This window comes from Rhynchophorus ferrugineus, unplaced genomic scaffold (assembly GCF_030347505.1).
Source record: "Rhynchophorus ferrugineus isolate W39M unplaced genomic scaffold, kcgeb_rfMv2 rfM10, whole genome shotgun sequence".
NCBI lineage: Eukaryota > Metazoa > Arthropoda > Insecta > Coleoptera > Curculionidae > Rhynchophorus > Rhynchophorus ferrugineus.
The window spans coordinates 9,230,911-9,257,500 of NW_027472589.1; the positions used below are offsets into that span (position 1 = coordinate 9,230,911).

The window sequence follows — 26,590 nt, forward strand, 5'->3', positions numbered from 1 at the left end:
AAGCTGTATCCGTTTTGATAAAGGACATTAGATTAATTATCTAAGGAATCTGGTTTGAGTATGATGAAAGCCTCTCTAGATGATTCAATGTATATAAAGTTTGTAACTGAGTGAATGAATACACATTATCCTCATCATGGATTCTTGCGCCGACAAAAGAGAGTGTCTACTTTTCTTATATATATAAGTATATATATATATATATATATATATATATATATATATATATATATATCACTACATAGTATAAAACAAAGTCGCCTTTTCTGTCAACTCTTTAAAACTACGCAACGGATTTTGATGCGGTTTTTTTTAATAGATAGAGTGATTCAAGAGGAAGGTTTATATGTATAATACATGCATAATATACTAAGGCAACACTGCTAATTTTAGAGGTTTCTAACGTGATGTCGTAAATTAACCTATTTTTTTAGGTTTACTTAGCAATTAGCAAAAACGCTGCCTAACCCTACGAGTTAGATCAAATTAATGTACTACAGTATTGTACACCATAAAAAGATCTACAAAAAAGTCCGCGATGGTATATGTTTATCTTTTAGGGATAACCCGCATTAACCATTTTTATTGTTTACTTTTTACGTGAGAAAATGGCTTATTTACGAAGCTATTTTAAGCAATACGGCATTAATCCTTATCGAATTAAGTACCTTAAATACAGTGTGCAATTAATATAGATCAATATGGTTCCTTAGAGCATGTAAATTAAACAAATATTTTCGGAGACATTACAAATTTAAAATTTGCGTTTAAAAATGTGTAATGTAATAAAAATTGTATGAATTTAGATATTCCAAAGATAGCAGGAAATCTTCATAGTAAGTATAGGGGAAGAGGAATTGTTTTACTCCAAATTTAATGCGTGCAGGCCAAGGGCAGTAATGAATGAACCAAAAATACTGGATCGATTTTAATCATGTTTTCATTGAGTGACATAGGCATATATATTTTATGCCCGTGCAAAGTCAGAGCGGGCCGCTATGTTTTTATATACAACGTTCATATTTTTTCTGTAGTGTATTTAATTTAGTATCAGCATTGCACCCGTGCGAAGCCGGGGCGGGTCGCTAGTATATATATATATATATATATATATATATATATATATATATATATATATATGTATATATATACTTTAGCACACTACAGATTTGTCATTTCAATTCACAATAAATCTTTTTGAGCTTCTAGATACCACAATTCCTGCAAACATTGTGCAAAGAGACAGCTACTCCTTAAAGTTTCTGTTTATTTTTATTTAGTTATTACAACGATCATTTGTACATATTTTATTTTACAATGTACTTTTTGTATTAAAACTTTGATTATTTTTAGTGAGTTCCCCAATTATTTTTTGAAGTAGGTAAATTTTTTTCTTAAAAGTATTTTATTTTCCTCTTTTTAGTGTTAGATATTTATTCAATAAAGTTCGCAGTTATTTTATTTAATATTACAATGGGTAGGCCAAGTAAAGGTTCAGCTCTTATGAGAAAAATTAAGAATAAAGAAAGGATGATTGAAAATAAGGAACGCTTCAGGCCCCGGGGTTCCGCTACCTAGTCTAGGTGATTTGACAAATGTTTTAACCAAACAACAACAAAAAGTCACCCGCCAGGAATCGAACCCGCATTCTCCGTTTGGGAGCTAAACGCTTTAATCATTACACCATAGAAGCAGTTGCACACGATATTTCTACAAGGTCTTATATGGTATAGTTCGTGCTTAAAAAGCAAACAGAATGGTTTTTGCACCGAACGGCTTCCGATTTTCCGTCACATCAGCTCAGCAATAATATTATATACAAATATCTGATTATTTTAGATAAAAAATTATGTGAAAACTTTGTACGTGCCTTTGAAATTTGAGCGTTTCCCTCGATTTCTCCCCTTTCCCTATCACATACTGATTTGGTTCCAATGGGACCACCTCGGAAGTGCACTCTGTCGAATAAAAAAAAAATTTTGAAAATCGGCTCACAATTAATAGAGAAATCGGCGAATATAGATCTAAAAAAATACACAGCTGAACATAGAATTATTAACTTATGTATTTTACTACCACATGTACAATTATAAACAGTATTACATTTTATCAATTTTAGTTATTGGCTGTATATGGCATTCTGACGAAATTAATTAATTAAACATAACTGTTCGATTCCCCAGTTCTTTTGTACGATAGTGTAACGTCGGTGACTGTATTAAACTAGACCTTCCCACCGGACAGGCTTCCGAGCAGTTGCCGAAGTTTCGGGTCCCCCACGGGCTCGGGATTATGCATTTAAATGGACCGACGCTGGCCTTCTCCATTGCATAACGTCTAAAATGACGGAAAACTGTAATTACACGGCAACCAGTTCGTTTACGATGAACACTTCGCTTTGCAAATAAACTTTACTCGCCTTGTACCTATATTCGCAACACGAACTCTATTAGCCTTGATTTATATTAATATTAATTTGGACTCGTCTTTTTGCCCTTTAAATAAATTTCCCCATATAAATTAGGTGTTCCTACGGCTAACTCATTATTTTTGTGCCTAAGATTGTCGTAGTAGATCCACTTATCATAAAAAGTCACAATATATCATAGAAAAATATTATTTGTTTGTCTGGCAGTCTGACAAGCAATGCAACCGCGATGTTGAACGGTTCGAGATGACATGATCAGTTAATATATGTGATGGTACCCATTGTCCCTCCTATCAGATCTCTCCCATTACATGTAAATACTCGGAAATAATTGATTCATCAATTGCTAAGCTGTCTGGAATTCCCTTGAGAGTTTGAGCTGGGTTTCGGTCCAATAAGTCTTGCAATTCAGTATCTTTGGAACTTTTTCGGACTCCTGGCCGTTGTTTATCATTGACATCAAATTACCACTAAAAAACAAATATCGACAATGGGCATATGGGGCAGCAATATCACCATCAGTTCTAAAAGTTCTTAATTGGCTTGGGCAGGAGAGTTCCTTCAAATCAAACACGAAAAGATATGAACGCAGAAAATGTGATTCTATGTGAAAATAATTAATTAATTAATCTGATAGTTTCAATATTTTAAACAGATACAAAAGAAACGTTTATTACATTTCTTGAGAAATAAAATCTAAGTTACCAAAAATACTAATATAATACAATGTAAATACGAACTTACACAATTTAATCGTGTCGTTTTGCTTATATTTACAAGAATATAATATTATTCATAATAAGAGAAAGGGATAATTTTGAGAGATTTCTTAACTATCCACGATCAGAATTTAAAACAAAAACTTAATATATATTATATAACTTTATATATATTAATTTAATAATATATTAATTATATATGCTTTTCATCATATGTCACAAATCTTTCACAGTACCTATTATTAGTATATTTCTAACAATTTTTATACAATCAGGCAATGTTAATGCCAATCGTTTCATGACTTTATCTTTGATATTTGAAATAATCAAAACTTAAGCAGATATACCATGTTATAAAGAAGCTAACAGAGTTGTGGTAGAAAAAATTTAAATATATTATTTCCGACTACCCAAGTATGATAATGATATTTTAATGATATTTGTCTTTTCTACTGAAAATAAATTATTACACATAAATAATCGTATTTACATATATTTTCATTGTACCAGTTGACTTAAAAGATTTGAAGCATTTTAAGTTCATTCACTGACATGGATGAAGCCTTATTAACTAAATACCTTAAAACTTGTAACCTACATATCAAGTGGTTGGATCCCTTGTCAGGGAATCATTCTAAGTTTCCTCGTTACGATTAACTGCAATGAAAACAACATAACCAGAAAAGAGCAGGACGATTTTTACCCTGCTGAGATTAGAAAATTAAAATATACTATGAATTAAATTTAAGGGGGATTGTAGATACTGTTTATACTATTACTTTTGCAAATATTTCTTCATCCAAATCGAACTGTTCGATCAAATCAGAAAAGTTACACACACTGGCACCTAAGAATAGGGTGCAGTCTCAAAATTGCATGAATAAAGAGCACCTGGTGCCGGTTACATGTACTAACGCGGCGCCATCATAAACGTGAATTATTGATAATATAAGAAAGCGCGAAAAACGGTTCCGAATCGTTTCTAAACGTCGTTCTGGTAACGACTCTATGCCAGCTCAGGAGGATATTTTTCGGAATTTGTTGGTCGTAAAACGGTCCACCTTAAGCAATAATAATCGAAATCCTAAACGTTGAAGATCAAATATTTTTAAATCGAGCTTTGGGCGTTATTGGAAAATAAACTTACTACTTTAGTTTACGAAGTTTTATTATATGAACTATTTTATAACACTGTGAAAGTAAAAAATATGTGTGAGTTACATATTACAATACACAGCATCAAAACAAAACTACTACTACTCTATCAAGTTCTCAATCAAAATTAATCAGAAAATACAACGTATAGGATTATGGTATAAAAGGGATTTATTTTATTGTGTAAATGGTGGATGCGTTATTGTGAAAATGTGAATTACAGACAGGGTTCAGCAATATATAAATTACTTGTCAGAAAAAGTCTAACATCAGTTAATGCATCCCTGTTCCACAAAATAGAACTCTCTTTACGATTCACTGATGCAGTTTATGAGAAGTAAATCAAAATTAAACTAGGAAAAATTCATTGAAGTACTGAAACTAATAGCTTTAGATTACATTCAGGGCAACAATTGTTATTATAACGTACTTCTGGATACTTTTATATGTGTAAAAATCAGAAGAGATCGACAATTTGAGCCATTATACTGTTATCTCATCACAATCAAAAAAGAGCTCAGAAAGAATATTTGATAAGGTTCTTAAGCTGTCGCCTGAAGTAAATGGTGCTCTATTGGTGTCATTCCTCCACCCTAGTTGCAAAATATACATTGCCAGAAAGTATCACAACAGATGAGGGGCAAATAATTCCAATTTTTGCAGTTCGTGCCTTCGAGACAAAAATAAATTATTAGTAGTAAAGAAGATTACGATTTTAATGTCATTGGGAACAGAGACAGTGATCAACTAAAGACATCAAAAATTGAGTTAGAGTTAGTCCACTACCTAAACGATAAAAGTAAAAATGTTACCATCCTTCGACGCTATCCGGATATAAAAATATATTCATACAATGTGTGTTCATCCAGACATTCTCCAACAAGAGGCTGTTTGTCCGGCAGTACATTTAAAAATCTACTGTTCATGAAAGAACATTCTTCTTGTAATGCTGGCTTAATAGGCTGGACTGGATCAGTTCTATTCTACTTACATAACTTAACACCTGACTATATGCTGTAATTTGTACTTTATATGTCCCGTATTGTATGTATGTATATATATATATATATATATATATATATATATATATATATATATATATATATATATATATATATATATATATATATATATTATAGAATGCTAGAAATGGCATTCTCATATAAAATGGTGAATGCGCTACTGTGAGAATGGTGGAGGTGCTCGCGTTTCGGAAATACATAATGGTTTATTTATAAATACATTTTCACGTGAGCTGATTTGTCCAATCAGTAATAATACCTCATTAACAGTCTATAACATAATTATCCGGAGCTCGAGACCCAGAACGGCTTTATAATGCACAACAATGCTTAAATCCATCGGACCTTAATACCAAACAAAACAAGCGCTTAAAACCAAGTAGATATGCTTGCACTCGGCAGATCGAGCGAAATGAAATTTGTAAAGACGAATACGCGCCACGTTAGAAGCGGGAAAAGCGATTAAACACGTCGCGTACGATTTTCCTAAATATCTTGACAAGTTCGATTACAGGACGTAATTCGCTTCCGGAACCGAGTTTACGATGCCGAACTGCCGACTAACTCGGTTACTTGGCCGCGACCGATGCAGGAAGTTTCGAACGTCAACTTCGGAGGAGCGTCAGCATTAGTCCGTCGATGGAACATCGCGATCTCCCGTTTAATTTAGACGAAGGAATTAGCCGACATGTTAATTTCATCGAAGTTTGGCAGCTCGCGAATACGGGACATGGCTGTGGCCTTCTTGATTATATATACACACGGTACTTTTTTTATTCACCGTAAAATGATTTTGCATACACATGAGGATCGTATAACTAGCTGATATTGAGAAGAAAATATATTTATAGTTTCTCTAAAGTTTTTTTGTACATACATTATCAAGATGTTTTATATATTGCCTGCTGCAATTTATACATTCGTTTTAGAATCAGACAATATATTCCTTCTCATCTTATTTTAGTAGTAAAGAGACACCATGTTATCTGATAAGTTTGTACGTGTAACCGAACTAGCCTATCAAAGTCGTCCGGTTGTCAAACGTATACAAAATTTTTCAAAACAATACTTTGCTTGTTTTGATAAATTTCAAATCACTGCATATTATTACTTTTACTGAAAATTCTGAAGCTGAAAGAAAAGAAAGAAAGAAGTACTGAAATTCTGAAGAAAATACTGAAATTCTAATCAGTTACAATAAACAGGAACGAGATAATGGAGGTCCCCTCTTGCCAGTAAAAGTTTTGCAGCTGCACTGCATATTAGTATGGGCACGGTCACTGAAATATGTCAAAAAATGAAAAATATAATCAAGATCAGCTTGAGGTTAGCTTTATCAGAGACTAAACATTTGAAATGCATAAAAACAGTGTGTAGTTTCTGAATACAAACATAATTTAATACAATTATTTAAAAGGAAACTGTTAGTCTGAAAAATATCGAAGAGGTCAAATGGAACTTCTGGATATTGCCCTTAAAAGAATACAGTTTTTAAATTAAAATGAAGGAAGGCTTATTATTTCATTTTATGTATTTAGATGATATTTCAGAATGGGACCAATATGCCCAACGGTCACTCATGACATGATGATAAAAAAATAGTGTTATGACAAAAGTTGATGGAAAAAGGTAAATGTTGGAATAACAATTGATTAGGTTTTATTAGTCATAACATTTATTAATAATTCGCTGCAGATATATTGCCCTTCCTGCTGGAAACAGGAATGGTTAACAACACCTTCGGTTTGGATGAACTATAAGACAAAATAAGGCACATTGAAGAAGAAATTCTATGTGCTGCCAATTTCTATATATATATATATATATATATATATATATATATATATATATATATATATATATATATATATATAATATATGAAAATATTTCAGAACGCTTCAAAACAATTGAGCTGTAGCTGTAATAAAATAAATATAAATATGAAAGCAAATTATAAAACCAAATAGCTTATTAGTGTGTTAAAGTGGTAAAGTTCACACACTAACTTCTTGTTGTTATTGTTGTCGAAACTTCTAAAAGACGAAAACCAGGTAACGATCACACAATAAACATCGCACAAATATTACGCTGTCCTTATGTATAACCCTATACTTACTTATAAAAATCTATTGTGAATAAATGTGAATAAGGAGAAAAATATCAGGATATTATAAAATGCATTCTATATAAAAATATAATATACTTACCGCCATATAACAATTGTACTATCCTTATATGAGAACAAACAGGTTTTATTCTGCTACAACTACATTTCGCACTGATAATTCATTGTTGTAACCGAGAGTGTGCTAGTTGCATCAGTGGGTAAAAATGAGTAATGTTCATTAAACACGAAAAAACTTTTACCGGAAAAATGTGTCGATTGATGAAACAAGTTTATGGTGATGAGTGGCTATTATGCTTCGTGTTGTAGAATATTATGGTGATCATTATTAAGGCATTAAAGAATCATATTTGACGAATGAAAATTTCTGACAACTAAAGATTTAACAAAAAATATACATTGATGTATAAAATATTAGTGAAAATATGAAAATATTCAGTTGAAGTTCGGAGAAATAGATAATATTTCTAAAATACCAATATTATAACAGGTCAATTGAAAAGTCCCCGGCCCGACACATAGATGGCGCTACTAGAATTAAATCCATACATTTTTTAGTTAGCCCTAACCCTCAAAAGATGTGTGTATAAATTTGACGGCTGTCGGATCATTAGTTTGTGAATTATAGCATTTTTAGTAAAGCAACGTTTGTTATTGTGAAAAAAATGGATAAAAAGAAATTTCGCGTGAAGATAAAATATTGCTTTTTGAAAGGAAAAAATACATTTGAAGCAAAAACTTGGTTTTATTCCGAGTTTCTGGACACTGCCCCTGGAAAATCCATCATCAAGGACTGGTATGCTAAGTTTAGACGCGGTGAAATGAGCACCGAAGACGGTGAACGCACTGGACGCCCAAAAGAGGTTGTTACCGACGAAAACATAAAAAAAATCGACAAAATGAATTTTAAAGTCCGTAAGTTGAAATTGAATGAAATAGCAGACACTCTGAAGATATCGACTGAACGTGTACATCATATCATTCACGAATATTTTGGTATAAGAAAGCTCCGTGCAAAGTGGGTGCCGCGCGAGCTCAATTTTGACCAAAAACAAGGACAAGTTGTTGATTCGGAGCAGTGCTTGAAGATAATCAAGCGGAACAAACCAGAATTTTCGCGTCGATATGTGACAATGGATGAAACATGGCTATATCATTCCGAAGTCCAATCGACAATCAGAGTGGACTGCGCACGATGAACCCGCTCCAAAACGTGGGAAAACGCCACAGTCAGCTGGCAAGGTTATGGTGTCTGTATTTTGGGATGCGCATGGAATAATTTTCCTTGACTATCTTGAAAAAGGAAGGACCATCAACAGCGACTATTATTACATAGCGTTATTGGACGTTTGAAGGACGAAATCGTCGAAAAACGGCCGCATTTGAAGAAAAAGAAGGTGCTGCTTCACCAAGACAATGCACCGTCTGAGATCCTGTTCTCAGATCTCAAAAGAATACTCGCCGGGAACAAATTTTCGTGGAATGAAGTGGTGATCGCCGAAACTGAGGCCTATTTTGAAGCAAAGGACAAATCGTACTACAAAAATGGTATCGAAAAGTTGGAGGGTCGCTATAATCAGTGTATCACCGTTGAAGAGAATTATGTTGAATAAAAAAAACTAATGTTGGCAAAAAAATGTGTTTTACTATGGTAAACTGGGGACTTTTCGATTGACCTGTTAGAGAACATTTATATAATCACTAAAATGCTCACCAACATTTCTACTACCCAAAGATTTCTTAACTTAATTAATTATAAATAAAATCGTAATTAACAGAAAGGGAACTGAATATTCGTAAAATAAAGACTTGAACACATTTTATACCTCTTGTTGTTGTCGCTTCCCCGTCAATTCCGGACCACTGTAAATATAAATTCTTGGTCTCAAGTCACTGCAGAAATATATAAGTATATGATATACCAAAAGCAAAAGTTTTGTAGAAACGTTGAGTCTGCAACTATAATTTCAAATATAAAGCCAAACGTAATATACAACCATTTCTCTAACTATATAATATGGGATGAAGAGAATGGTGTATATCTTGAGCATATCTTTAAAATAGATTGTTAAAAATCAGATCGGACCATCAAAAACAAATTTAAGAAAATGAACACCGTGAAACAACGGTTCGTCAAAATAACTTCATAATTGGAACCACACATGAAATTACTCTACGGAATCGATTCACTTGAGAATGTTTGTCGACGTCCGAGAAACTTTAACCGAAGATTTCCTACCCATTAACGGACCAATGCGAGTGTGTCGTACGTGGCGAACAACGAGCATCTTTGTTCCCGAAGCCGGTGATGGCGACGGTGGAGCAGGGGGGGTTGGGGACCGAACCAGGGGTCATATAACTTTTCCACCCGCCGCGGGGGGTGGGAATTAATTTCGCGATGCGGAACGGCACCATTAAGCTTTCGGGGAGTACGTTATCGTTTCGTGGTCTTAGAGGCGGATAATGAGATTCAAGTTCGTCGCTACGACGACGAGATTTGTTAATCTTAAACGTTTGTTCCAATTTTCTTCATTAATCTCCGGTCTGGGTTAAATCGCCCGCGTCGGAGGTGTAGCATACCTGGAACAAGAGGAAACAGTCGTTTAGGAAATAGTTTCGAGCTTTAAAGGCTGTCAAGACGACAAATTACGATTTAATAGATTCAGTCAACGGAATAGTTGCTCTATGCCGACAATCTTATAATTATATTCTTAATCATTTAAAGAAAAAATATTGTTTCCGATTTTCATCTTACGGTATTACTACTGGGAAAGAGACAAAATAATATAACCACCTGATCTATAAACAATATTAACTTATTAATAAGATGTTCAATCGCAATTTGCTTTTAGAACAGTTGTAATTCCTGACCAAATAGTCTCGTAAAGTGTCTGAATAGTACCCAATGCAATATTGTTCCATTCTTGTACAAAACATCCGCCAATTGCTTCGAATATGTTGGAGATGGAAATCCACTCATCACCCTCTGTTCTAAAACTTCCCTTAATGTTACAATTATATTGAAGTCTGGCGACTGTGCTGGCAAATATTTGATGATATTCTGACGATTCCCAAACCGAGACTCAACTTTTCTGGCTGTATGAATGGAAGCATTATCGTCTTGTTAGTTGTAGTAAGACCTTCATAATTAAAGATGTCGAGATATTCATTCGTAATAATCCACCAGCTGAAAATTATAACAGAACCTCCCATGTTAATTGTAGGCTTTTTTGGGGTTCTCCATACTATATTTTTCCAACCATAAAATAGCCATGTTTTAAGATCTTCGGCAGCTTAGCGTTAGCTTCCGTTATAAACAGTTAGGCAATTGTAGGCCTCTTTCTATGATTTGCCCTCTTTCAAATTCTGAGAGATCAAACATTTCGCTAATCGCTTGTTTTAGCCATCGCAAAACAAAGCATATAACACACTGAAATATAACCTACAAGATTCAGTAAGTAAACTGCGCAACACATACGCATCACATTATATAATAAGTTTAAGTCAACACAATATTTAATAAGTTTATAGTTATAAGGGACTAAAACAGTCAATATAAATAGAATAAATATTAAAGTTGTTTTATATTGAAGTCTGGCGATTGTACTGGCAAATATTTGATGATATTCTGACGTTCCACAAACCAAGACTCAACTTTTCTGGCTGTATGAATGGAAGCATTATCGTCTGGCTAGTTATAGTAAGACCTTCATAATTAAAGATGTCGAGATATTCATTCGTAATAATCCACCAGCTGAAAATTATAACAGAACCTCCCATGTTAATTGTAGGCTTTTTTGGGGTTCTCCATACTATATTTTTTCAAGCATAAATTATCCATGTTTTAAGATCTTTGGCAGCTTAGCGTTGGCTTACGTTATACATAGTTAGGCAATTGTAGGCCTCTTCCTACGATTTGTCCTCTTTCAAAGTCTGAGAGATCATTTCACTAATCGCTTATTTTAACCATCGCAGAACAAATCATATAACACACTGAAATATAACCTACAAGATTCAGTAAGTAAACTGCGCAACACATACGCATCACATTATATAATAAGTTTAAGTCAACACAATATTTAATAAGTTTATAGTTATAAGGGACTAAAACAGTCAATATAAATAGAATAAATATTAAAGTTGTTTTATATTGAAGTCTGGCGATTGTACTGGCAAATATTTGATGATATTCTGACGTCCCACAAATCAAGACTCAACTTTTCTGGCTGTATGAATGGAAGCATTATCGTCTGGCTAGTTATAGTAAGACCTTCATAATTAAAGATGTCGAGATATTCATTCGTAATAATCCACCAGCTGAAAATTATAACAGAACCTCCCATGTTAATTGTAGGCTTTTTTGGGGTTCTCCATACTATATTTTTTCAAGCATAAATTATCCATGTTTTAAGATCTTTGGCAGCTTAGCGTTGGCTTACGTTATACATAGTTAGGCAATTGTAGGCCTCTTCCTACGATTTGTCCTCTTTCAAAGTCTGAGAGATCATTTCACTAATCGCTTATTTTAACCATCGCAGAACAAATCATATAACACACTGAAATATAACCTACAAGATTCAGTAAGTAAACTGCGCAACACATACGCATCACATTATATAATAAGTTTAAGTCAACACAATATTTAATAAATTTATAGTTATATTGGACTAAAACAGTCAGTATAAACAGAATAAATATTGAAGTTGTTTTATATTGAAGTCTGGCGATTGTACTGGCAAATATTTGATGTCTGTATGGAAGCATTATCATCTTGCCAGTTATAGTAAGACCTTCATAATTAAAGATGTTGACATTTTCATTCGTAATAACCCACCAGCTGAAAATTGTAACAGACCCCCCCCCATGTCCATATTTTTCCAACCATCAAATACCCATGTTTTAAGACCGTTGGTAGCTTAGCGTTGGCTTCCGTTATTTATACACACTTACACAATCGTAGGCCTTTTCCTATGATTTACCCTCTTTGGAAGTCTGAGAGATCAAACGATTCACTAATCGCTTGTTTTAACCATCGCAGAAAAAATTATATAACACACTGAAATATAACCTACAAGAATCGTTAAGTAAAGTGACCAACACATACGTGTCACATTGTTTACACTGAAGCAGTATTGCCAACGGGATGCATTATATTTCAATGTTCAATATTGTTTTATCTATTCCCTGTATATATATATATATATATATATATATATATATATATATATATATATATATATATATATATATATATAAATATATATATATATATATATATATATATATATATATATATATATATATATATAGCTAATGGTAAATCGATATCTAATCAAATTCACGATATTTAATAAGTTTATAGTTATAATGGACTAAAACAGTCAATATAAACAGAATAAATGCATAGCATAGTTTCTAATTAAGAGGCATTCTTAACAAAAAAAAAAACAGAGAACTAGTTTAATTAGATTAACTACTTTCAGCAAGAATAGGATTTTTTATAAGTCATATCATCAAAGGTATCATATTTCATATATACGGAAAAAAGCCAAATAAGTCATAATAACGCTATAATAAAAAAATATTAATTTTAGTCTCCATTCCTATATATTTAAGGGTAACTAGCAGCCACACAATGTTATGTGTTCATATATTAACGCAGTCTTTCTTGGTACTTCGAAACTATAATTTTTATCTCAAACTCACCAGATATTCAGACACCAGAGTATATTAATTCCTTATATTTCATAGCGTAACAGACCGTAATCAACAATAGCTCAAAAAGCTTAGTACTCTAATATATACCATAAAACAATGGCATCAACACCGACATGGTGAAGAGTTTTCTAATGTCCTACTTGATGGGATCCATTTCCAAATCTTGTAAGTATCACGGTGCATCGACATGACCATAATTTGTTCTGAAACCGTTTCCAGATTGCTTTTCTTGACCCTATCTCAAAACTCATGTCCTCATGTCCTCAAGGATCATGTCCATATAATTAGGCTTAGTATTTTTCATACAGCAGTACTTTATTGTATGTGGATAGAGTAGGATTTCTTCCAAATAGCTAATACATTCTTCAAAAATTAATATCCATTATTGTGTGCTATAAACAGTTATAAATATTCTGCTGTGTTAGCATTGTAACTCAACATTGTAAAATTGAGGCGCACATATTTAGTTTTACTCAAATAGATTCATCATTGCTTGGTCGAACTGTTAATTTTGTTTACAGTATTTGCAACTTCATTACTCGCAGTCTTTTCGTAAAGTCATTGGGGCAATATCGTCAGCAAAGTAGCTATGAAAACTGAGAATAAATAATATAAACTGACAAAAGACAATCTGCGAAATTATTTTGAAGTATTGATTAAATTATTTACTGTAAAAAGTTGTCTTCAATCTAAATTCTGCTTAAGTTTTGGAGTAAACATCAGATGGCAAACCCTAATGATGAGTATCATTCAACGAAATACGTTGTTTACATCAAATGAAGATACAAAATTATGTATTGTTAATTCAAAAACCTAGTGAAATTAATAGATGATATAATAACAAAGAAATACGGTAAATAAATTGTGATATCTTAATAAATCATCAACTTTAATTAAAATTGATCTTCAAATTAACAATAACATCATCCAAAACAATACGGAACGTCTTTCAAATGACATCAGATTGTTTCTTTCAAAATAAAGTGCCCGTGATTCCGTTGATGGCCGATTCTCCTCTCGGCATCGGATTGGATATTGGATCGCAATTGGGGCCGCTCTCCCCGCATTATTTCTCGAACGATACGGCGAGGCGAAAGATGGAAAATGGCGGAATTTTGACAGGCGTAGAATTATTTCCGTATCGCACGGGGGGGCTCTAAAAATAGGTCCCATAAAACAAGAAAAATAAACAACGTAATGCGGCCTGTTTGCCGAGCACTCGAACGGCAGGCCATCTACCGCCCCAACGAGACTAAACCGAGTCCCCCCCTTCAACGTCGCTTCGCCACGGCGCTACCTCCACAATTTATCCATGGAAACTGGCGAAAATGCGCCCGAAGGCGAACGGAAGGAAAAGAACGAAAAACCGTATCTTAAATCACTCTGACAAATATATTTGCTCTGTTTGTCCTTTTGTTGTTGTTTTGATTATTTGCCTGATTAAGAGGGAACCACTAAAGCGTCATAAAATGTTAGAATCAGCCTCAGATACAAGGCTGAGTTAACAATTATCATAAAAGAGAGAAGGATACAAGTCAATGTCAATTGTCGTTGAATAAACAATTAACCTGAAACTTAACAGCGATACTCATTTTTTTTTTAACTTGGAACCCCCTGTAAGTGTTTTTAAACAAGAAAAATAACCATAAACCACGTATTTAAACATTCAGTCAGTAGGATAAGTTGATGTGTTGAGCAGTAAACACTCTCTTTCTTTTGTATCATTACAGTCTATATCAAACTATACTAATGAAAACTGCAAAGATCATGGTTTTAAAGCATTTCACTTAACTAAAATTTGTTAGCAACGCCTAACGCGTTCTAATCTTTGTAGATCTAATTTTCACAAACCAAATTTCAATTTATTAAAATTCGACACAATATATTCCTTTGTAACTCATATAAACGCACAGTAGTCTATTAAGTACCTATATTTGCTTATTTAAATAAGTCAACTACAACCAAATTAAAAATATTTATAAAGTAAATTATTTTGACGAGCTATATGGTGGTGGTAGGTCGATCATACCAACCCTAAGAAGATATCTTCCAAGAATTTTGAAATAAACCTAAGAATCGTAAATCTTTCAAGAATGTCCTTGAGGCAAAGCATCGGTAATACGATATGTGTTAAAAGGCCATTAAAATATAAAATGTACCAAAGAGACTCAGTAATTACCATTGACCTATTAAAAAGTTAAGAATTCGTAAACATGTTTTCTCAGTCTCACTTGTAAGGATTCAGTCTTCTTCTTCAACTAGAGATCAATTATTGGAAAAATTATTCGTTTTTCCTCTTCTACCATCACTCTTCATTACCACAGCTTATTTTCGAATTAAAAATTATTCGGAATAATCGGCCATTATCTGCCCAAAACTGGGTTTCCTATTTTTTATGCTAAGTTGCAAACTGATAAATATAACACCGATAATAAATCATTACCCCTTGGTGACAATTTCATTCCTAGGATAACAGTCGCCCATGAAAGTGGTTATTTGTCAAATATTAGTCACAATAATACAATAAAAAAAACTTCCATTCATATTGCTTCAGTCTGGAAAGGACTTTAAGAGGGTAGTAGAGACAATATGGTAACCTATAAGTGGAAAGCCATAGTTAGATACTTTTTTGTTAGTAATACTGTGAGGACGTTATTCACCCAATTTTACAAAGTATAGTCAATAAAAAATAAAAAGTTATTAAGTCTTCATAATTATGTAGTTACCATCTGGTGACCGAAAAGAACAATAACCAGGCTAGGAGTCTGAATTTGGTTCTAAGATCTATTGAAGATGAGATTTTCTTATTTTTCCTATAATTAGTCTACAGCCTATAAAAAATCGGCTTCTATTGGATGGTTCGAATTTCAAAATCGGTCAAGTCTCGAAGAAAGTACTAATCAAATAACATCTGATAATCTTGCTCTTATTAATTTCTAATTAAAATAAAGAAGAATCATTAATAATAAATAAGTTAATTAAGCTGGACGTTAATTTTATACACTTTTCGGTAATCGTGTTTCTGAATTGAGAGGAACTCAAGGAATAAGGAATTTAAAGAACCGTTGTTTCTCGATGTAGTTTGTTATTTGTGACATGCCACGGGGCACTCAAAATCATCCTCAACACCTTATTTAAGAAGACTTGTAGTTATTTTTATCGTACATGGTTTGAAGTATGGAGATCATATTCGTAAACCACGTAGAACATAGAATGTACCATAGCCTGACATACAAGAATTTTAAATGACTGATAATTTACTTGTTCTATGCCGGAGAGGGACTTGCTCGCTGCATTTGATGTGACCCTGACTGAACTTATCTGTTTGTAACCACGAAATGAAAACTTTTTCAATAAGTAAATGGGATTCAGAAAGGGAGCGTATACGATATGGAACTTATCCTGGGTTTTTTTGTGGATTAATTTGCAACGTCCATCATTTCAGCCATTAGACTGTTATATGTAGCTATTCTTGGAGCTTGAAATTCAGAATCTCTCATAAAACACTCAATTTGAACCATAAATTCATAATTAGCTGCAGTTAATTATCCTCTACTGTAACATCTGTGACGTCCACATTGTTGTTTCAACATGTAAGTGAAGTTACGATTCATGTGACACAAAAATAATCGCAAGCCTATAGAGCGAGGATACGATTTGATGGTTTAATTTGACTGACTACTTCGGAAAAATTTCACACTAAGTTTACGGGACTTTTTACAAACCAGATACCTGAGTTATGGTGGGTATAATGGAGATAGAAAACTGCAGTAGTTAATAAAGGATCACTTTATTTTCAAGATTAACTAGTTAAAATGCCTTTTAAAATACTTTTTCAGACGATTCCAGAAGATCTACGATTAATTACCAACGTAACCAACGAAGAGCTGCACGATAACCTCGAAATCAAATGGTACACGAAGTGATCCAATATTTCGTCTTAAAACATGAAGTAAGGTTGCTAAAATCACAGCAACGTGGAAGCAATACTGCCGCTGGACAACACGCTGGAAATCATAAAATTGAAGAGAACCAAATCACACGAAGTTATTTAGTGTATTCTTGACTTCAACTTAAGCAGTTTACTTTTATTTTAATTTGGGAAATACATATTGATGTAACAGGTGAATCGAAAAGTTTCCGGCCTACCATAGTAAAACACACTTTTGGTAAAATTAGGTTTTTTTATTCAACATAATTCCCTTCAAGGGTGATACACTAATATTATAGCGACCCTATAGCTTTTCGATACCGTTTTTATAGTACGATTTGTCCCTTGCTTCAAAATAGACCTCAGTTTCGGCGATCACCTCATCATTTGACGAAAATGTCTTCTCAGCGAGCATTCTTTTTAGATATGAGAACAGGAATAGATCTGGAGAATACGATGGATGGGTGATTTTTTGCCATCGTTTTCACTGACTTATGACACGGTGTAATGTCTTGATGAAGTTTCTTTCTTTTTCTTTTTCTTCAAATGCGGCCGTTTTTCAGCGAATTCGTTCTTCAAACGGTCCAAAAACGCTATGTAAAAATAGTTGCTGTTGATGGTCCTTTTTTTTCAAGGTAGCCTGAAAATTATTCCATGCGCATCCCAAAATATAGACGCCAGAACCTTGCCTTCCGACTGTTGCATTTTCCCACGCTTTAGAGCGGGTTCATCGTGTGCAGTCCACTCCGATGACTGTCGATTGAACTTCAGAGTGAAATGATCGAGCCATGCTTCATCCGTTGTCACATATCGGCGCTCTCGCTAAAACACGGTTCTGAATCATCAACTCGTTGTTGTAAGTGGTCAAAAGTGAGCTCGCACGGCATCCACTTTGCATAGAGCTTTCTTACACCCAAATATTCGTGAAAGATATCATGTACAGGTTCAGTTGATATCTTTAAAGTGTCTGTTACTTCATTCAAATTCAATATACGGTCATCCAAAATCATTTTGTGGATTTTTTAATGTTTTCGCCGGTAACAACCTCTTCTGGGCGTCCACTGCGTTCAACGTCTTTGCTGCTCATTTCACCACGTCCAAAACTTAGTATACCAATCCTTGATGGTTGACTTTCATGTGGCAGTGTGCGGAAACTCGGCGATCAAGCCAAGTTTTTGCTTCAACTGTATTTTCCCTTCAAAAAGCAATATTTTATCAACACGCGAAATTCCTTATTATCCATTTTTTTAATAAGTTCCTTCACTCAAAATGCTATAATTCACAAACTAATGATCCGAGAGCCGTCAAATTTATACACGCGTCTTTTGAGGATTATGGCCAACTAAAAAACATATGGATTTAGTTCTAGCAGCGCCGTCTATGTATCAGGCCAGGGGACTTTTCAATTGACCTGTTATTAATCCTGCACTCGCCTCACTTGTATTGATGCAAGTATAACAGAACAGTACTAATAAATTAATTCGTAAATAAAGATTGTACTAAGCATATATAATGCAAGATGTAATTAATTTAAAAAAATGATTCATATCCGACACGATCGATATTGACACATTTAGCTCTAATAAAAATTCTTCTCGACTACCGGCGTGAATTTAACAACGCTGAATTAATCGCCCCACTTCCGCGATAACCATAAAAGCCATCAAGGTCAAACCTCGGGGACGGGCGGAGGGAGCTTATCAAAAAACCCAGAAAGCCATTCCCATTTAACCCAACGTCGAACCTGAAAAGAAAACGACACCTTCCCGTTCCTTTAAACGCTCATCGCAAGACAACGACGTCACGGGGAATTCCTTAATCCGGCCGGCGTCCCGCCCCCCGCTCTCCCCAGCCCATCCGCTAATCCCTAATCCGTCGATTAAGATTCCGCCAACGATCCTGGCATACTCTTACCCAATTTCGGTGTAGCTTTCCCGGCCTAATGAGGGGCGGGGTGGTATACACCCCCCCGGTCCGAATTAGAAGGAACGACACGTCTTCGACGGCCGATATGCCCGTGTTCCCGCAATGGGCCCCCGGGAAAAACAAATACATTAACCGGCGGCGGGGATAAATTGACTCGGGATCGAGCGGTGAAGCGGTCGGTTCTTTTTACTGCTCTCTGCATCAGCGAAAGTGCGATGGAACTTAAATTGGTGATGGGATGAAACTTAAAACAAATGAGAACATCTAAGGAACCAACCGAATGTTTGGCAGTGTTTTAAGAGCTGGCGACAATACAGTTGTAACAGAAACTAACAACACCAGATCAAGATATTATATTACACCGAATCGATCAATTCATTGAAAAAACTATTCTATGTTATTTATTCGTATGGAAATTAGAAAAAATCGATTTTTGGCGTATATTTTCAAAGCTCAATCCTTTAGAAATATGACCTTAAGATAATTATTTAAAATTTAAATTAATTTCGGAGATGCTATCAAAGTAAAAAGCGAAACAATTTTTTGACGTTTTCGAATTATTTAAAAATAATAAACATGCAAATCCTGCTGGGGCATGGTCGTGAATTTATGTTTGTGTTTGTTTAATATTTGTGATGCAAAAGAGTGCAAAATCCGACAAGGACAATAATCCCAGCCAAGCCAGTAACCAGGCTGGGTAAGACCGGATGTGTTCCGGGATGATATCTCAGTTGGTCATTCGCCAGTCGAGGACCGAGGTTGGGAGCCCACGTTAAACTGTAGGTCCAGTCCAGATAAACCCCTAGTTGGTAAAAGAAGACTTTAAAATTTATTTTAAAAAAATAAAATAAAATAGTAAATAAGTAGATAAATAAATCTACTACAAGTTAAAAAATTCCAATATACAAACCACTAACTTGCTTATTGCATATATTAGTTAAGGGTTGCTTTTAGAAAAACCAATTTTTTTTGTAATTTATTTATTACATTGTTAATACTCGTTGCTGACTAACCAACAATTTATCTTTACTTTAACTTATATCTAGGTATATATTTAGGAAGACCCATCGGCCCTATCTCAGTCTCCGGTGTAATAATGTTTATGTATGTTAGTAGTACTGCTGTTTCTCTATTAAGTGAAACTCACTACATTACACTACACAAAATCAAGTGGTTTGATTCTTTCAAGCCTGTGTCCTGTTCTGGTGTTATCCAAGAGTCAATATTTCAACATTAACACTCCTCATGGTTCCTTCCAATTTTCTTAATTTCTTGAAAGACTCACGGTCAATCAATAAATTTACCAATATTTTAACAACAGTTGTTTCCATTTCTATTTCACATGTTCCTTTCAGCCACGTTTTACATCAAGATTCATTCCGAAATACTTAACGTTGGTGCCATGTGGAATGATAGTATGATATATTGTTATTGGCGCTTGTGCACACGCACACTTTACCAGATTATATCACTTGCCTGTTGTAATTTTCGTAAGGCAACAAAGATGCCAAATAAAAACGACCCTCTTAATTGTCCTCCATTTACACACTATCTGAGACTTTGTCCTGTCAAAAGTTTCTTTATTTAACTCTATTACTCTATTTCATCACGATTTATTGATTGATTATATTCTATCGACATTTTAAGATAAAATTTTTTTACATCAAACCTCTATATAACAGGTAGGAAATAAGAAATTTTTAGTTCTACAGTAAGTAAAAAATAAATCTTTGAACACGAAACATTCACATCATTGCTGACTGTAATTAGCTATAAAAAGAGAGAATATAAAGATACTGGTCTCTATACATTGGTCAACTAAAACCACAAAATAAATCTTTGATACTACTACTTAACGTGGACTTTGACTTGAGGACTTTCATTCATGGATCATCCCAGAAGACATCCTGTCTTGATGAGTCTGGTTACTGGCGTGACTGTGATCATTATCCTGGTCGGATTTTGCAGTCTTGCTCAAGGGCAATCACAAACTTAAATGCACTACCGTGTCCCAGCAGGTTTCGAACCAGCGACTATCGCAACCAGCACGAGCACCATCGGAAGACAAACCGGCTGATTAACGTTTAGCGAAGAATCTTCAAAATCCTGCAATACCTAGAGCATATAGTGCAATGGTATAATTTGCTCTAAAAGCATCGCTGGTTAAAAACTGTTATAACTAATACGGAACTGTAAGAACTGATTATCTATTCCTCAAGGTTTTTTTTTGAGAATAACTGATAAATAATAAAAACCTTGTGCTGGGATACAAGCTATGTAAGAAATTATTAACTTAAACTGAAGTTTGATGGAAAATACATAGTGCAATAAATAGAGGGTAGATAGAAAATTAAACAAAATACATAATATTCGGATCTACATTTGTCGAAATATAGAAATAGTAAACAAAAGAAGCAAGTCAGAGAATACTTGGCAAGTTCCTCGAGAGATTGTTGGTATAGTAACTGAATTGATAACCGACAAGTGACCGATAAATCACTCGAGATGTAAAAAGGTTACAGATTCTCAATAATTATCAATCGAACGCTTGAATATAAACAAAACCAACAACAAACGCTTTCTTAAATTTGGCCGTTAGATTCTTTCTCACGTATATTTTTCTCTTCAAATTCTTTATAATATGCGAACAAGATGAATTTGAAATCGCGGTTGTTTTAAACGAAAAACAACCGAGGCTGAGAACGAACGAGCGCCAACCTGACGGCTCGGAACGGAACGATGATATCGCGGTTTTGTTTTCGGGGATTGGTAATTTCCCGGAGATCCAGAGAAAAGACGGCAGCGAGATAATAATTCCGAAAACGGTGATTTACGAGGAGTGTTGGTCGGGCGACGACTAATTTATTAGGTTATCGGAGTCTTTCCGCCCCCTCCGGCCCCTTTTACGAATTATTTTACAGTCGGATAATAAAAAAACGAACGAACGAAATGATGGGAGCAGTGTTGACGGGGGAAAAGGACGGTAGCAATTATAACAAACTTAACGAGTGTCTTTTGTGAAGTCCCGCGAGCCAATTAGGCTCGTTTAACGACTACGTTTCTCTTTTCACACTTAGTGATCTTGTTGTGAATATATAAAATATCCGATGGTACAGATAAGCTATTTTTAAAAAATGTTATAGTAAATAGTGTAAAAAACATGTGGACTGGATAATTTATAAGAAACTAGTAATTTCGTTGATTATTGCTATAACTAGGATTTAAGACTAAAAATAGAGCATTTCCAAGCTTTTGGACCGTAATATATATTCAAATTATCAAATCATATACTTAATGAAAGAACTCATTCGGCGAGAAAATGGTGAGATTATTGTTTTAATTGACTTTCAGTCAGTATATATGTATTATGTATTCATCATGGTCAGCTTTAGAAACAGAATAAATTTCTTCAAATGTTAGTTATTCAAATAGCTTAATCTTTATAAACTATGCTTAAATGAGCTATATATGAACGAAATAAAAACAAAACATCATAAACATCATAAAAACGTGATTGAAATGGTAACAGAAATTCACTATAGTGACTGAAAGCATTTAAATTCAGCATTGTAATAAAATCAACACTTCTTATTTACAGAAATGCTATCACAAGAACTTATGCCGTCATATTCTCTGAATATTACTGCTTCTGGCCAATGGTAGGTAATACTGACGTAGCACGATTTGGCACATCAATCGCCCAGATATATCGCACTGGTATCGCAGAAGTCGAAAACTGACTCCTAATTTATACTGACTCAAAGAAATATTGAGATAAACACATATATAATTTGAAAATTGTATGAGAGATAACTAATTGATTAATATATCCATTCGATTTGCCCTGAAACTAATACATTTCTGACCGCAAAACAAATAAACCGAACTAATTTATACTATTTAACCAACTCCCTGTCCAATTTGACTTAAAGCCTCAAACACTCTTCACGACAACAGATGGTTCAGTAGTACTATAATGGTTTAAAGTAGATACACATAGTTAAATAATTGTTAACAAACGAAACCAGTTTTCAAGAATGTACATGATTTGTCATCAAAATCGAATATGAAAAAAGCAGATCTGCGATATTAAATCCAAATCGAAAGCATTGGAATGTAGAAATTATCAATTGTTTTGGTCAATCCACGCGAGTACTAAATTCACGAGCGTCATCAGACCAGGATATCAACGATACGAGCGTTACAATGGAAATTAATCGGTTTTGGCTAAGTACGAATGTATGTCGGGATCCAATGAATGCTTGATAATAAAATGGACCAAAATTACTCTATAAATAGTTGATAAAATTTGTGTTTAAGATAATTGTAGTGATTTGTCATTTATGCACCTAGTGAAACTTTCTCTTTGGCTCGTACAACCCAAATGTGATATTTGGACATACAATTGTGCTAAATATTACACTAAAACGTACTTAATTTGAAAATACTTAAAATTGGTAAATATATGACGCCACTTATTATAGCAACTTGACTAAAAACAAGGTTTAATTAAATAAAAATAACAAAAGAAATATTATAAAATTCCAAACTTATCGAATCCTATGGAACATTGTGTAATCCAAAAAAAATATCTGGTAAATTTGGCACACTTTCGTTGACTTTTTAAGAACAAATAAACGGTTACAACATCTCGAATCAGCCAGTGAATGGACATCGATAAAAAAATTACATCAAATGACCAAGAAAAGAATTTAAACAAAACCTAATAAATTTGCAAATAATTAAAATTGTTAAATGTACGACGAGAGAATTCGACTAAAAACAACGATTAATTAAATACATTTAACAAAAACAGAAATACTGTAAAATTTCAAACTTATCGTATCTTATGGAACATTGTGTAATGTAAATAATATATCTTGTAAGTTTAACACACTTTCGTTGCTTTTCTTTTTTTACTACAAATAAACGGTTACAACACCTTGAACCTGCCAATGATTGGACAACGACAAAAGACGATGTTTTCTTTTATCTAAACTCTATTCTAAACCTCAACACCCTTCCTTTATTTGCCATTAAACACTAGAAAATCTTCGAATCGATTGCACCGCCCGATACCCTCATCCTAAATCAACACTAACCATCTTCCTCCCTTCTCTCCCACGACCCGCAGTTTCGTCTTCGGCCCGACGGCTATTGACGGTCCTTCTGGCAGACGACGGAGCCCCTTGTGCCGAGCTTTTAGTTGAACAAACAGTTGCCACATTTACATATTTTTCCCGACACTGCGGTCTCCATTAAACGGTAAAAGAAAAACCTTGAAGGAAAAAGGACTCGAAATCCCCTCTCTCGCCCCGGTTCCCTTTCCGCCGCCGGCCACGGCCGGGTATGGGGGTGTAAATGCCGAGGGGTGAATTAAGACGGGTAATAGGGAAAAGAAAAAACCCGACGCCATCTGTCAGTTAATCCTGTTTAGATATCCGATTTGGTTTTTTTCCTTGTTTCTTTTTTCTTCACGTGCCCGCTGTTTTACGCTTTCAATGTAATTACCGAGGTGTGGATCAGTTCTCAAGGTTTTTCGTGGAGTAATATATATATATATATATATATATATATATATATATATATATATATATATATATATATATATATATAACAATCTGAATTCGTCTTTGTAAATACTATAGTATTCCCTAGGAGACAAAAGGATTTTACAGAATTGAGGAATTCCCAACAATAAAAGAGAAAACATCCAAGTCCCGCCCTCAATCAAGGACCCAACGATGGAGCTTGACCTATAAAAATTCCGACAGACATACTCGACAGATCCTGAGGTTAAAGTATTTCCCAAAGAACTTTCCCCTCAGCACGAGTCAGGCGAACGGAAGTTCGTGAAGGGTTTCACGAACACGCCCAGAGTAAGGTTCCTCCTAAGCACCTTAGCACACGACAAGACCTTGATAAAACCCTACCTATCCACAAATATCCGTAGATAACCAACTACTATCCCAATCGTAACCCAAGATCTCTGTCGCTCGCAAAACATTTCAATATCTCGAAGCCGAAGCGACATCGGCAAAAGACCATTTGGTGCCAGTCATCTTGGACTCTCCTGTCGTCTCATCACTTGGAACCGTAAATGCCCCCGATGTTGATGTATGGCCAAAACTAACATACGACCTTTTGAACTTAAGTATTACTACAGTGAAAGGATTTTTCTGTAATCTATAATCAATCATCATTGAAGTTGAAGTAATTCTTCAAGAACACCATTCAATATCTTCCAGTCCCATCCTTAGGTATGAAGCCAGAATATGTATTCAAAGTTTTTTTGTACATACGTATATACTCATTTTGTTCTAGTTAAAAGGAGACACAATGTTGTCAGACGTATGCAAAATTCTTGAAAGCAATAGTGATAAGAGGTTATAACTCTAACATATAAACTATTGTGGCTGTATAATTAACTGTAGATTTTAAATGTACTATGATATTAAAATAAATTATATTAGATAACATTTTTGTTTAATTAATTTTGTTTTGAACAGACTATATAATGAACGAATAACGCTCAGAGCGCTACTCGTCAGCTATCGAAAGCAATACTTTACACTTTATAGTACCCGTTATAGCACAAGTCATTGTGGACGTCTTATTCATTAAAAAAAAGTTCAATACTTCAAAAGTTGAATTGTTTAAATATTCACGACATCTCAACATGAAACGCCTGCGCTCTATATATAATCATCGAAATACCTTACAATGATTTTCTCGTATAATTTCGCTCTGAAATCGAACTTAACGACTCGTTAGAGCTCTATTAATCATCCCGACGAAAAACCGAGAGTCTTTGTGCTCTATAATGCCTCATTATAAATTAAAACAACCGGTCTTTGTCCCATGTCATCGAGGTTAATTTTACCGGAATAATTATAATTAATTTGATTCCAAGCCAAACATTCTATAAAGCACGCATCCCACGTTCGTCGACTTTGTAGAAGTCTATACGCGAACGTTACGTCTTAGAGAAGCTACGCCACCCCCGCACACACAAATAACAACCCTTCGCCGTTTCCTTGGATCTCACCCTTCTACGTCTAGTCGACAAAGAACCCCGGCCTTAAAAACGATAAACCACCGGAAGGTATTAAGCGTAGTTCTTGTAGTGTACGACGTACACTTGTCGGGTGTCGATATCGGGACGAGTTAAGAAAATATCGCGTCGTTATATGGAGCAGGCAAAAGAAGGGACCCCTTAAAATAGCCTTATGTTCGAGAGGGGGGTGGCCGTTAAGAGCCGCAAAGGGGTAGGCAAATTTGTTTTGCCAGTGTTCCCGTTCTGTTCCTCGGCTCTCGCCTAATAAAATATTCTTCGCGTTAAAATAAATATCGAGGCAACGGGGGGGTTCGGGCACGAAGAAAAGGGATCAGCTCTAAATTATTGTTTACGTAGCGAGAGGCGGCGGTGGTGGAATTTTATACTGAGCGGGATCTGATTTTATGGCAGTGTGTAGGAAATAGATTATAAAATATTTATTATACACGAAGAGGGACTGCAGAAGGAGGTCGCCCTCTCTGGCGGCGGTGGGTTCGCTTTAAGATGA

At 34.5% G+C, this 26,590-nt stretch overlaps 1 protein-coding gene across 3 annotated transcripts in view; it reads right to left on the minus strand.

Annotated features, from left to right (window-relative positions):
• Positions 1-26,590, minus strand: part of LOC143203554 (Krueppel-like factor 6) — a 696,440-nt gene that overhangs the window by 292,615 nt on the left and 377,235 nt on the right. For 2 of the 3 annotated variants that reach the window (XM_076415756.1, XM_076415759.1), the window contains exon 1: positions 7,533-7,640. The exons of the other annotated variant lie outside the window; for it this stretch is intronic. The gene's annotated coding sequence lies outside the window, so the exon portion shown is untranslated. Of the gene's footprint in view, positions 1-7,532; positions 7,641-26,590 lie in introns of those variants that run through there. 3 annotated transcript variants of the gene reach the window in all.